Raw genomic sequence first — 14,399 nt, 5'->3', positions numbered from 1 at the left:
TTCTCCTCATGCTCAGCCCCATCCAGTCTGCAACCCTTATGAATGGTGCTGTGAGGCCCCTGCAAAACTTCCCACAAGACCTTTGGCACAGAAGGGTTTTCTCCATTAATCCATCTCTCCAGCATTAGTTTATGTTCTCCCGGCTTTTGCTGCAGGGGAGGAGACAAGAGCAATTCCCCAGTTTGGGAAGATGCTGGGTTGGAGCACCACATCTGTGGTAGCTAAATAATGCAGATTTCACCTTTTCCTTTTTCCCCCCACCTCTTTGTGGCTCTACAGACATCAATGTTAGATTTCAACTGACACTAGTTTCACAAATCTCAGTATTCAGGACCCCTTATTTGATTTCCTTCAAATTTATCAGAAAACACATGACCTACACTACAGCTGATCACAAGCCAGAAGATGACATTTAACAATAAAACTGATTTTTAAATTCTTACGGAACAATGTAGTACCACTGACTGGCCGTGATACTGCTTGGTGAGTTAACCATTTCTGCCTCAACTGCTCTTCTGTGCTTAACGACACAGCTAACACAAGCGCCAGCAAGGCACCTAACCGAGATCAAGGTGAGGAGATGAAAGCCAGCAGCTCCACCAGCCTTGCTTTCAATCCTTGTGTAGGCACAGCCCCAGACACAGCTGCTACATATGCTTTTAATATAGTGGTCTTCAGCTATGCTATATAGCAACCAGGCTGCTTGCAAACAAGCTATTACAATTTCCATGTTAGTGCCAAGTTGGTGGTAAATATTTTTTAATTATTAGTATATCAGCCAGACTTTTGCTGCTTCTCCCAGTGGGATACTAAGTGATTCCTACTGCATTTGAAATGCGTGAAGTGCCAGGGCTGGAGGGGTTTGGATGGACTACGCTGGCAGGAGGCAGCTCTCAGTCTAACAAATGCTGCTTCTTAGCACCTTGTACTTTCACCTGAGCAACCCACACAGTATTTGGGAAAAAGACGGTGTTTTTTAGTGTCATCTGATACAGACTCATGATGCAAGACATCGGCCTCTCCCCTTCTTGTGTGCTGGGGCAAGGAGAGGGAAAACTCATTTGGAGGAAAAGTATGTGTTCTTCGTTAAAAAGCTGAGGTAGTCTTTTTTACATTTTACAGTACCCAAGGGAGAAAAATTCACAGTCGGTACTGTTTCAAAAGCAGCACCAACGCTTTCTTCTAGTATAATATTCCTAATTTCATCCCAGAAGTCACAAACCAGTATTATTCTACCAACTGCCTTCAAATATCCCATGTTTTAGCAGAGTTTTAGGTAGCATCTTTTATTGAAGGATAAGAAACAGGACCAAATCTCTCAAATCAACCTCCTAAGTGGCAAATTATCCTTAGAAAAGTCTTGAGTCAAGTGTCTAAAAGCCCACTGGTCCTCTCCCCCTGCCTCACATTAAGGAGCTGGCATTGTGCAGCTCCATGGGCTAACACAAGCAGCACAGATCCCTACAACCTCACAGACTGGGAAACAAAAAAGGGCCAACTCCTCACTGTTCTTCTGTAACTAGGCATTCAGACAGTGGTTAGATTTGCACTACCAGATGCAAAATAGACCAGAAATGAAAAATCAAAAAAACTTTTTGTCTTCTTTTTTCTTGTGATGTATCTCACACAAAGCTTTTTGGTGCTAACTTACTAAGATAAGAAAGCAGGACTATTCTCCAAATGCTATGCTGAAGAAGTCTTAACAGGAATATGATGATGAAACACAGCATTTCAGTCCAGCTTTCTTCTTTCATTCCCATTTTTAGCTGTGACCCTGAGATGTTCAAAGCAATTGCCCCACTGCTGCTGCAGAGGGTCTCAGTGAGCCCTTTGGCTCCCCTCGCTTGGGCTTTCCCAAATAAAAGATGAAGATACACCTATAGTTTCAGGAAAGTTGGTACATTAAGAATAATGCTGTAATTTCCAATCAATGTTCGCAGCCATGCAGCTGGGAGAAAGGCAGACAAGCATGTTTTAAGCAGGATTACTTCTAAAATTCTATGCAAACTAACTTCTGCATCACGAATGCCACTACTGAAAACAGATACACTAGAAGTTACCTTATTTAGGGGCACCTATTACTAAACTTTATAGCTTACACTTTATAGCTAGAGAATAAGCAATGGGGAAAAAATGCTTATTCCTCCCATGATTCATCTTCTCAGCTTCTGTTCCCTGGGGTTTTAGGTATTTCCTTGGTGGGAAACTGCAGCTGGCAAACCTTTCTACAACATCTGTTAAAAATAAACCCAATATTCAAGTACAAGGATTTAATCAGCTCTGAGCAGCAGCATTGGAACATGGAGCACAATTAACATGCTGATGCTTGCACTATTTTTGGCATCTTACAAAATTTAATGAAAATGAAACAGTGTCTACCCTACTGCCATAACCCAAGTCTTGATCACAGCAGTAGCAAGAGCCTCACCTGCAGCAGGTGCATGAGACAAAAGAGCTTTCGTCTTTTCATTTCTCATGCAGTTGGGAGATTGTGTTAAGTGACAAAATAAAGATAAAACAAATCTGATGAAGGAACTAAAATAACTTATTTATACACATATCCTTAAAGTACAAAACAGTCCTAAACCCCTGTGAATAAACCAACTCATTCCCCATCACTGTGGGCTCTAAAACTGGTTCTAACTTTTAATTTCTGCAGGTCATCATCAGGTGCAGTGACGAGTCAAAACACCATACAAATGTTACTCTCAAGAAATACAAAAAGCCTGAAAACCATGAAATTAATGCTTCTTATTCCAGGTTTACCTCACTTCAAAGCAAATACCTTTAATGTTAAACTGAAACACTCAAGGATTCCCAAAGTCAAATCCTGGAAGCCAAGCGTTACACTCTCCCATAAACAGGCACACAGCAATGTCCATTGCAAAGGCCAGCCTAGAAAGGGGCTTGCAAGCAAGAGCTGGTCAACAACGAGTTCCCAAATTCAAATATAATCACCACTGAACTGAGAAAAAAAAGCAACAAAATCATGGTGTTGTGTAAATAACATTAAAAACTTATCTTCAAGCTAGTGTCAGATGCGTTTAAATTAATTACAGAAGGGATCAGTTGGGGAGGATGTCATTTAAAGATGCAGAAAAATTTTGGTGAGACAGTTCTACCTATTTTTTCTGCCATGTTAGCAGTTGTGTATTCATAAAGAAACTTGGTTACAAATGATGTGAGTGGATAAATCTTGATTTCAACTTTTTTTTCTTTTTTTTTGTTAAAAAGCTACCCCTGATACCCCCTTTCCCACCTCCCTGTCTAGGAGCAGAGGTACCAGATCTGTGCTCTCCTGACTTCTTGAATGTCTTCTGGCCAATCAAACACAGCTTGCCCACTGCCTCCACTTGAAAAGAAAGGAGGATGCAAATCCTACAGTAATTTTTCTTTCAGTACTCAATACACAGTCCAGGGACAGTGCTAAGTGTTAAAATCCACCAGGTACTTGAAAAGGCAGAAAAAATAAGTGTCCTTTCCCAGATAAACACGATCCTTTGCCTTTATGCATGTAACATTACTGCACAGTTTGTTCTTCCACTCACTTGGTGGGGGAAAAAAAAATGCAAACCCCACAAGGATGGAGTACAGGACAGAGCACACTGAGATTTATTACAAGCAAACAAGTCCTCTGACAACCTTTTTCCCTTTCATATATCTTAAAGAAAGGACAAGCACAGCCAAGGCAATCGCTCAGCTGGCATCACAGGGCACCAGCAGGTGCAAGACGGAGCAACTCCTGCATGTGACACCCACCACTGGAGATGCTGGGGAGGGAACAGGGGGGACCTACCCGTCTCCGAACTGCAGCCCCAAAAATCTATGCATGCAACACAGATGGCCGTCAAGTCCAACACCTTCACAGCAGCTTCCGCCTGCAGCCACTTGGTGCCAGCAGTGGATTCTGCATCAACACAGCGGCAAGGATACAGTAAATAATAAAATATAACACACTCTCCAGTATTCTTCCTGCAAGCCAGGATGCCCAAAGACACTGAAGAAAATGTAATAGGCAGTATTTTGAAATTCATTATAAGCCAACATGACATGCAAGGAAATCAAAGGTGTTTATGAGAGGGTAAGAAGGCAGGAAAAATGGGGCACAGCAAGGAAAAATGGGGCACAGCATTCTCCCACTGCCAACCTGACCCGGCTTCACTAGCCCAGTCCCAGTAGCCAGTCCGTATACCATATTAGGATACTTCTGACAATCATTTAAAAGACTACCCATAACCTTAAACATGTGTTGAATATTCCTACCCCCTCAAACCACCCCTTTCCCATCAGACAGGACGAACATCTTCATGTTCCTCTATGAGCTGAAATGTGGGTAAGCTTCCTTCTAGCTTAGCTTTCCGTCTGAATAACTACTGCTCTTTCCTTCAATGCACGGAGGAAAGGCTTCACCACGAGGAGAGCACAAGAAGGCAAATCAACAGACAATTTTCTCTGCTTCCATATCCCCTTAATTGCATAACTTTATAGAAAGGGAATACAAGGATCCACCATAAAACAAAAGATCCATAATCCCTCTGCTTCCAGACTTTGTGGGTTTTTTCCCCCCCACTTAATCCACCTACTCCTGTGGGAAATCACATGCCAGCTTCTGAGAAGCATCCAGCCCGAACCATGAGGAGACACCATCACGAGAAATACCTTTATTCAAAAAAACTGCTGGAACTTCTTAAACAGAAACATTGGTTTCCTTTCATCTCTCCTTCTGCCACCACCAGCTGCAAGGCTTCATTACTGGGAAATGAAGCAGCTCTGATGGCTAAGGAGCCATCTGGCACAGGCAGGAGGACCTCCTTAACTGTGGCGATGGGCATTGCAAATGCCTCTGCGGACTCAGCCCATCCACCTTGTAAACACAGACTTTTCCAGTTTGAGAAACAATGGGGAAAACAAGGAAATGTCATTTAAACTGAAGGTTTAGGGTACTAACAGCATCGTGTCTCTGTAAGTGCAGACCTGCAGCCCTGGCATGCTGTATGTTGTGGGGCGAGGGCTGAATCCCCCCTTACGGTTCAGCCTTGGTGCAGTGGGACACATGGCTTCAGCTGAGACCTGGTGGTGTTTCAGAAAGAAAACGTAAGATAAAATTTTAACTTGACCCCAGGATATCCTTCCTTCAGGAAAAGTCAAGCTTGGGTACCAGACGTTCCTCCCTCCTTATTAAATCTGTCATAACCAATGGCATTAATATGGAAAATTTCTACCCAAAACCCCAGTGCTGAAACCCTGTCTAATCCAAGACTGCAAGTATAAAAAACTGCTTAATAAGCAGGGAGCAGCGTATTGCCATTGCTGCCACCAGACTGAACTATGCCCAAGAGAGCAACACCAGCTCTGCAACTGCCCAGGGAGGGATGCCAGAGCACCAAACCCCTCAGAGAGGGCTTAGCGTCACCACACAACCACAAATGGATGTAAAAACCTCATGCTTGAAAAAGTGAGATTTCTTCTCCTTCCTAGCCTGGCATCACATTTTTGGTTTGTACACTAAACTGTGGTTTATTTTGTTTGGTTTGGTTTGCTGAAGACGACTGTTAAAACAACCATCATGCCTTTCCAGTGGCTGGACTCAGCATAGGTTCAAATGGTGTTTAAGATCAACCAAAACCAGCAAAAAGCCTCAAAGCCCATCAACACAAGACAGAAACAGCCAGCTGTAACACAACACAGCATGATGAAAATACAGTTCAGACTTCTCCTAAAGCAATGCCGAAAGAAAAAGCATGGTACTTCCCATGCTGCTCCCCAATTACCTCTACAGTGTAACCATTCCAGCAGCCCTGGGGCGACGGGACGGGGAATGAGCTCAGTCTGTGCTTTGGGACTTGAATCTATATTCCCCAGACTTACGCTGATGGGAATACCAACTGCTGAGCTGCACAGATGGCGCGATACTCTGCGCTGCTTTTCCTGCAGTTATGCCCATACCTATCAGTGCATGGGCTCATCCCACAGTTACTGCACAGCTCTGCTAGCCTATAAACACCAGGAAAGAATATGAAACACGGTCACATCAGTTTTAAAAAGGATATTAAACACAAATACCACGAAGCATGGTACTCTCACTGTGCAAGAATCAGCATCTCCAACTAATTAGCTGAAGGTTTTTACTTTTCAGAAATACTCCTAAACTCATCTTCTGTAAATTTAACATAGAAATTCTTGAACTTCAAACTACCTGTAACCAGGCATACCAGCAATATAGTTTCTATCCTCTTTAAGCACTCATATTAGCAAAATATCTAGCTGTATTTTAACAGGCTCTTAAATTTCTAGGAAGGCCTCTCCTAAAACCCAAACAAATATATATATGTATTTCCTAAAATCTCAAAGGAAGCATCTAAAAAATAAATGTATGTATGTCAATTGAGATAGCAAAAAAAAAAAAATGTACAAGGACTTTTGGACGGAAAGAAAAGTGTTGAGGGATGATTTCTGAGCTTATTTAAGCTGGTTAAACAAACATCAATAGCAGAAATATTACTAATACTAATTCTGTCAGGTTTTAGGGGTAGTTGAAAAAGGTGAACTGTTCTGAGTGCTGTGGTGTGCGTAATAAGGAATCAAAAAGGTCTGGGAAATAATGATTTGTAGGGTAATATTCAGATTCACAATGTATGACCCTTTAAAATTGTATTTGCTCAAAGCTTTATTTGACAGGCTGTAATACATTATTTATCTGCAGACTACTGCAGCACTGGCTCTGTTTACTGTTCTGGAGAAGCAGGCTGTCAGGATCTCTTGTCAAGTTGCATATACAAATATGACAGAGGAAGAAAAAAAAAGGGCGGGGGGAAACACTGTACATCTTCCTAAATCCCAGCAATGTCCTCTGTCCAAAAAAAAAAATTAATACATTTGGGAGTAAGCTGCAGTGTTTGCACAGGCACCAAATTACTGCCAAAAAAGAAAGGCAAAAGTTTCTACAGGCTTTTTCTTTGGAAAGATCAAAGGTCTCAAAATATTACATTTTTTTGTTAATTATGCTGAAAGGTTCCAAAGCACATGGATCTAAAACACTGGGTTTTGCAAGGTGAAGCCCAGCCCGCTCCACATACAGCCTGACATACTGCTAGGGCAGCCTGGAAAGAGCCACCAAATGGGATCAACAAAGCCCAATTATATTATTTGGTAAAAAGCACTCAAAGAAACAGGTCTGAAGACTATCAGAGCTACCAACAGCAGGAGAAACTCAAATGGGAAGAATGCAGAGGAGGAAATGCCAAACCCGGGCTGAACCATTGTGCAGAGGCTGTTCTGGGCATCACTCTGCAAACCCAGACTGCTCAGAAAAAGTCGGTCCAGAGCTGTATAACCCATAGAGACACAAACCACAACCACCACGACCCACCTCCAATGTCTGGAGCAGGCTGAGAGGCTCCCTGCCTGCAGCGCTGCAGCAGCAGCTCCTGCCCCGGCATGCTGCAACACAGGCTGCGCCAAGCTGGCACGCTGCCTGCTGCTGATGGCAGTCCCTGCTCCAACAGCGACAGGCAGAGAGCACCGCAAAGTCCTCGGGTTTGGAAACCACTTTTCAGTCTCATAAAACTAGGCAGAGCATCAGAATTCTTTAATTGCTCATTAACTGCCTCCCCTGCCTGATTCCCTGGACTCAAGTGTGGGTTCTACAGCTGGATCAGGTCAGGAAAAATGCTCCCAGTGCTACCAGCTTGCTTCTCTTTATCTTTAAAAAAAATAAATAAAGAAAAAGGAACTATTTTCACATGAGAAAAATCCAATCCTCTGAATGCTTTCCCTCTGCTCTCGGAGAGCAGCTCAAGTGAATGTGTAGCAGCCAGGTTAAAAATGTACATCTGTCAGTGGCAGTGCAATCCCAGCAGACCAGGTGTTTGATAGATGCTTTTGAGGTTTCACTGACCTTGGCATGCCACTGCTGCCTGCAAGGGGAAAAAATTAATTCCCATCACCAACAACTTGTTACATTTAATGAGCAATTAAAAAAGGTTATGTAAAGATGGCTGCACCTGAACATCCTCATGAATCAAAATAACTTCTTGCCAGCTCTAAAAAGATCTGTGTCTTGAAATTTCATGCAGTGAGAGAATGAAAGGAAGGAAACCTGAAGAGGATGAAATTAAAAATTCTAAAAGAAAAGGATACATGGATAAATTTAAGGGAAGCACTTGCCCAACTGCTGGGATGGAGAGAGGAAAGAGATGAAAAACCACCTCCCACTGTTGCTTTTTTTGTTAATTATGCATTAAAAAAAATTAATTACGCATTAAAAAATAGACCCGACTCTATTACTGCCACTCCTGCCCTTGACAATGCTCCTGGTACCTCAGTGGAAAGAATGAAGCCGCTTTAACATCCTACATGCTCACTGAATGAGAAAGTTCAGAAGCAGTACAAGTTCCTGTGTCTCGCCGCCCCCGCAGGGAAACCCACAGGACAGCAGAGCCACAAGTACCTGAGTCAAACCCTTACACTTGAAAAACACAAATGGAAGTCTCAATAAAATTGTGTATATCACTTCCATGAAGAAACATAGCTCTCTTCCTGCTGGAGTTTACCTGTTTCTGCTTGACCTTGGCACTCAATTCCCCAATAAAAATAAGTTTGCAGGAGCTTGATTCAGCATAGCAGGGAAAAGGGAGTGCCTGTGTCCTTCTCCTATGTCCTTAATGCACCAACAAAATCAAAGCCAGCAACATGTGGAGGTGCAGAATAGTTCCATCTTTGGAGCCCGAAAGGGGAAAAAGGGCAAGAGGACTAAAGCATTTGTTCGTATACCAGAAGGATGAGGCAAAAGTCAGACATCTGCTAAAAGAATTGCTCGTCAGAAACCTCTCAACCAGCAATTTTAGCACGCTGTTATCATGCAGGACTCTATTTGTATTTACTTTATACTTATTTTGGGTCATGCTTAAGAAGCTGGCTGACTTTTTTCACCCAAGGAAGCACAGCAAGCCCACTGGGTGATAAACATTTCACTTTTTTTTTCTGTGATTAATAAAACACATTGCCCATGCTCCTGTAGTCACTGTACTTAAAGGTCCACGGGAAGATGGAAAACACACAGCCACAAACATCTGCTTCGATTTTCATCAGCTAACTGGGACATAGCAAAGGCCTCAGCAATGGCTCTGCAATAACAAAATAAAGCTGCAGAAGCTTCTGAGATGGTTCCTGCCTTTTGCGCCTCACTAACAGCATGAAACCCAGCACCAGCATGAAATCCTGTGCGAGTACTGAGCCTTGGTCTGAAGGCTTCATCTGTATGGGGCTTATGTGCCCAGGTACATCACCCAGCTAACGCAGCCGTACAGCTGCACTCCAGCTGCTCACACAGACATCCCCAGCTTCTTGCCCATCAACTTCTGGGGCTATATGGCTCTTGAACTGAATAATGCACACGTACAAAAGTATCTAAGCCAACTAACTTATCCCTTCTGTTTTATGGACTCAGTGATACAAACCTCCACACACACTTTTGTGGCAATGTAATTAATTAAAATGCCACTCCTGGGATTTTATTTACTGGAGTCCAACAAAAGGCTCTGCTGCCTGCATGAGCACAGGGCTGGGCGCACTGCACTGCGGGAGCTCAGGAGTGGATTTATACACACTTCATAAACCAAAGGAGCCTGATGTTACAGAGCAAAACCCTCTACTGCTACTAACGATGCAATAAATAGATTCCAATAAAATCCACAAGTGGCTTCCCCTGCAGAGCCGCTGCATCAACCACATTTAAGTCACACAGTTCAAATACAAGCAAAGCAGCATATACCATAATGGGTGTTTTCTCACCAGAATTGCAATGGTTGCTTTAATCAGTCCGTGAAGCACCCATCCCAAATGAGAAGATGGCAAAGCTGCTCCTGTGCATTTGAGCAGTGTCCCAGCAATGCTCACAAGCAGCTGCAGCACCTCCATGCAAATGTATTGTCACACCCATGCCAGCTTCACTGGGACGCTTCTGCACTACTATTTTGGTCTGTTGACCACAAGGTGTTCTCGGCTTGATGCTGGGTACCACTTTGGTGTCACTGCTCTTCATCTCAGCACGTCAGTGCCAGTTGTAGCGCTGCAACTACTCACTTGTCACTGCTGATGGAGTGGATCCAAGTTACAGCTAAGACACAACTTAAGTGGCTGCCTGAGTGCTTTTACTTGATTTCAATCTAATAGGTATGTTGAAGACAACCACACAGCCAGACAGCGTCTTCCCATGCTCATACAGGCTGAGCGCAGGGTTGACCTAAGCAGAGCCCAGGGGCTGGTGTGCCCACTGGTTAGCACCCTCAGGATGTCTCACCAAGCCTTTCACAGCTGACATGCAGATGCCTGGTGTGCTCTTATGAACCTGAGCCCCCTAAACCACCCCACAGCTGATACCTGACTCTTCCTCCGCTTTTCAGAGGCCCTGGAAGGATTTGACTTCTCTGGCATGGATGATTTCCCCACTTGCTTTTGCAGCCTGTACTGGGGAGGAATTAGTTAGGAGTAGTGTTTATGGCAGGGGTCCTCAAACTTTTTAAACAGGGGGCTGGCGCACAGATGAAGTGGCAGGCAGTCATCTGCAGCTGCTTGGTTCCCCCCCCAACCCCTGGGGTGTCCGGGTGCGTGTGTGTGTGCTGTAAATACTGGGGGCCGGATTGAGGACCCTGGGGGGCCGTATCTGGCCTGCGGGCTGTAGTTTGAGGACCCCTGGTTTATGGCATCTTCTGATAGAGGCATGAAGCACAGCTTTCGGTACCTCACCCATGTCAGTGAACCACCCACCCACATACCAGCTAGCACTCTCCCTTCTTAATGAAAAAAGGGACTAAAATTCAACCTGTGTTTTATTTAAACTGAACTTTCCCTGGTGCACCTTTAAGTCTTTCATTACCTGCTCTGCCATTACTGATTGATGAAAATTACTTGCTTCACTCTTCTTCATAGTGACTCCTCATGTTTACTGAGACAGTTATCTCTCCCTTCTGTATTTCCTTTAAGCTGCACATGCCATGGCCTCATAACTTATACTTATTTTCCATACTAACATTTCACTCTGAAGTCTTACCAAATCTTTGGCTGACATTGGACAAAAACTAAATGCCAGCCTTCCCTCAAATCCTGAGACAGTACAGTCAACCTGACAGCTTCACAGGACCCCTTCCATTCACACAGCAAGACAAAAGCAGGCTTCCAGAAGCTCTGAATGCCATCAACACATGATGAACTGTCCAAATCTCTTCAACTACCTGCCTTAAAATTCCCAGCTTACATATGTGTACACTGGGCTGTGACTCCTTAACTAGAGTTCCCTGACATGAAATTATTCACGGTGGGCAGATGATCCCATTTTTAACCGGGGATGTCACAAAATTTTCTGCCATCCACAACACCTTCATTGCTATCCATCACAAAAGTCATAGTCATCAGCTTTATTTCTATTCCTTAGAAATTCTAACACAGAAAAGGGAGTATATAGATCTGCAGGAATAAGCCTGATAATTCCTCTCTCCTCGGCACCAAACCCATTATGACTTTGTCCAACCCTGACTCTAGTAAGGACTTCTGAGGGAAAAAGCCTCAGTGTCAAGTTCCTCTTTCCTTCCAGAGCTGTTTAAAGGTTACTGGCTACCATAGAATGATTTGGGTTGGAAGGGACCTTAAAGATCATCTAGTTCCAACCCCCCTGCCATGGGCAGGGACACCCCCCACTAGACCAGGCTGCTCAGAGCCCCATCCAGCCTGGCCTTCAACTTCCAGGGATGGGGCATCCACAGCTTCTCTGGGCAACCTGTGCCAGTGCCTCATCACCCTCGCAATAAAGAATTTCTTCCTAATAACTCATCTAACGCTACCCTCTTTCAGTTTAAAGCCATTCCCCTCATCCTAAATCCACATGCCCTTGTAAAAAGTCCCTCTCCAGCCTTCCTGTAGGTCCACTTAGGTACTGGAAGGCTGCTATAAGGTCTCAGTGCTGCCTTCTCTTCCCCAGGCTGAACAACCTCAAAACCCTCAGCCTGTCTTCATAGAAGAGGTGCTCCAGCCCTCTTTTTCACAGTCTTCTCTGGACTTGTTCCAACAGGTCCGTGTCTTCCTTATGTTGGGGGCCCAGAGCAGGACTCCAGGTGGGGTCTCACCAGAGCAGAGAAGAGGGGGAGAATCACCTCTCTTGGCCTGCTGGCCACACTTCTTTTGATGTGGCCCAGGATATGGTTAACTATTTTGGCTGCAAGGGCACACTGCCTGGTCATGTTGAGCTTCTCATCCACTGACACCCCCAAGTCCTTCTCCTCAGGGCTGCTCTCAATCCGTTCTCCACCCAGCTTCTATTAGTGCTTGGGATTGCCCCGACTCAAGCGCAGGACCTTGCACTTGGCCTTGTTGAATTTCATGAGGTTTGCTCAGGCCGACCTCTCAAGCCTGTCAAGTTCGCTCCAGATGGATCCCTTCCCTCCAAGGTATCGACCGCGCCACGGAGCTCAGTGTCATCGGCAAACTTGCTGAGGGGGCACTCAGTCCCATTGTCCATGTTGTTGACAAAGACGTTGAACATAACTTGAAACTAGAGTCAGGGGATGACAATAGTGCCACATACTCAGAGCATGTGCTCTCAGACTCAGACAGAGACAGGTATGATCTCCAAGACATGCCATTTGCTGATCCCTTCATTCCTAATCTGCCTCTGCCAGCTGGGATTGACCAAGAGAAGAGGTTCAGGCTGAACATGGTGTTAATAGCACAAAGGGACAACCGGGTAGCAGAGGATCAACCATAAGAGCTCTCCCCTCAGTAAACAGATCTGATCCTCCATCGCCATCTCCCATGTTTCTCAGCTTCACAGCATCCATCCTGCACCTGCACAGGCAGTTTGTAAGCACACATTTGGTCTGTTGTCTTAACAGGGAAGAAGCTCCTAGGCAACACACCAGAACACAAATGTAAAAACCAAGCTGCTCCAGGTTTTTCTTTGGTTGCCTAAAAAGCATCTGCTTTTTAATTTTATTTTCAGCTTATTCATATTCTTCTCCCTGCTCTAATTCTGTGCTTTGGCGGTTCCCTCTCACAGCAGCCATTGTCTGCCCTTCAACTAGCCCTGGGGTTTGGCCTGCCTCCCCACTGCTCATGACCCAGCTACAGCGCTTGTGCTTTCGGAGGGAGGAGGGAGGAGCTCGCAAGCCATGCGGTACGCTTTACTGAGCCTGGGTCCTCCCAGTGCTGCACCCCCACCTCACCCTCCCACTGAATTGCTCATCCTCTGGGATAAACAGAGGACCCCTGAGGCACACTTTAGGCTTTTTGTATTTAACGATCAGCCCGTTCTCCCCTCCTTCCCCACGGCACACTGAATGGTTTCAAAGTGTATCTATTAATACCTCAAACCACAGCCTCACTGGTGCATCCCAGGTGACTCAAACCATTCCTTAATACCTTTGCACATCAGAGATGCCACAGTGACAGCCACCTCTGGTAAGCCTGCAACCAGGTCAGGAAATCACTAACAAAGGACCCAAGCAACTTCTATAGCTGCTGTTAATCGCCCCACTAAAGAGAGAATTCCACAAGTGCTGGTTTGGCTTTTCATATATAAGGACCACATGAAGAAAAAGAAAACTAGTAGGGGACTAAAGGAAGAGATACAGATATAGAGGATATAGAACTACATATAGAACTGACAAAACTATGTAAGCATACAAAATCCATTTCAGGATGCAGAGAAGGAGGAATTCATTAAAAAAAAAAAAAGGGCACCTACCATCATTGCTCCCACAGTGGCCAGGCCAGCAGTGAAGCTGACTGTAAGCGGATCAGCAGGTGAAGGACAACTTTGTGAGACAACACAGCTAACCACAGCAGAGACTACCGTAAATTTAACTTAAAATAAAAATGTCTTGTCTAAGTTCAATAGTAAATTGACCTTCAAAAAAGCCCAAGTTTTGGGCCCTTTCTTACAAAGCGTAGCCAATCTGACACTGCCAGACTTCATTTTTCAGGCCAGTCAAAACAATTTACTGAAGCTACTCTTTTTTTCACTTAAATCTCTGCAGGAGATACAAAGATATGCGACTCATGACTGCAAACTTTGTTGCCTATGTTAACAAATCACTGGAAATCTGTTATCAGCCTGCAAGCCCATATAGAAACAAGGCAAAAAGCAGAAAATCTCGAGCAAGCTGCTAACACCACAGTACTTTTTAATACATGGTACAGGGTTACTCAGATACCAACTACCCCAGCACTGGGACTCAGAACATTTATGGAGTCAACTTATTACCCTAAAACCAGACTGCAAAACATTAGAAATGCCTTCTGAAACCACAATATTCATTAAGACAGGGTCAAGATCCAAAAAGATCTAGGCCTTCCTAAAGAGACACACGCAGATGGAAGGGCATCTGTCACCCCTTCTTCTTAAAAAC

The 14,399-nt window shown here is 44.4% G+C and overlaps 1 protein-coding gene across 5 annotated transcripts in view; it reads right to left on the bottom strand.

Annotated features, from left to right (window-relative positions):
* Positions 1-14,399, bottom strand: part of MICU1 (mitochondrial calcium uptake 1) — a 105,796-nt gene that overhangs the window by 17,566 nt on the left and 73,831 nt on the right. The window lies entirely within an intron of this gene.

Source organism: Falco biarmicus, chromosome 9, assembly GCF_023638135.1.
Source record: "Falco biarmicus isolate bFalBia1 chromosome 9, bFalBia1.pri, whole genome shotgun sequence".
Taxonomy (NCBI): domain Eukaryota; kingdom Metazoa; phylum Chordata; class Aves; order Falconiformes; family Falconidae; genus Falco; species Falco biarmicus.
This window is presented reverse-complemented; position numbering and strand designations above follow the sequence as displayed.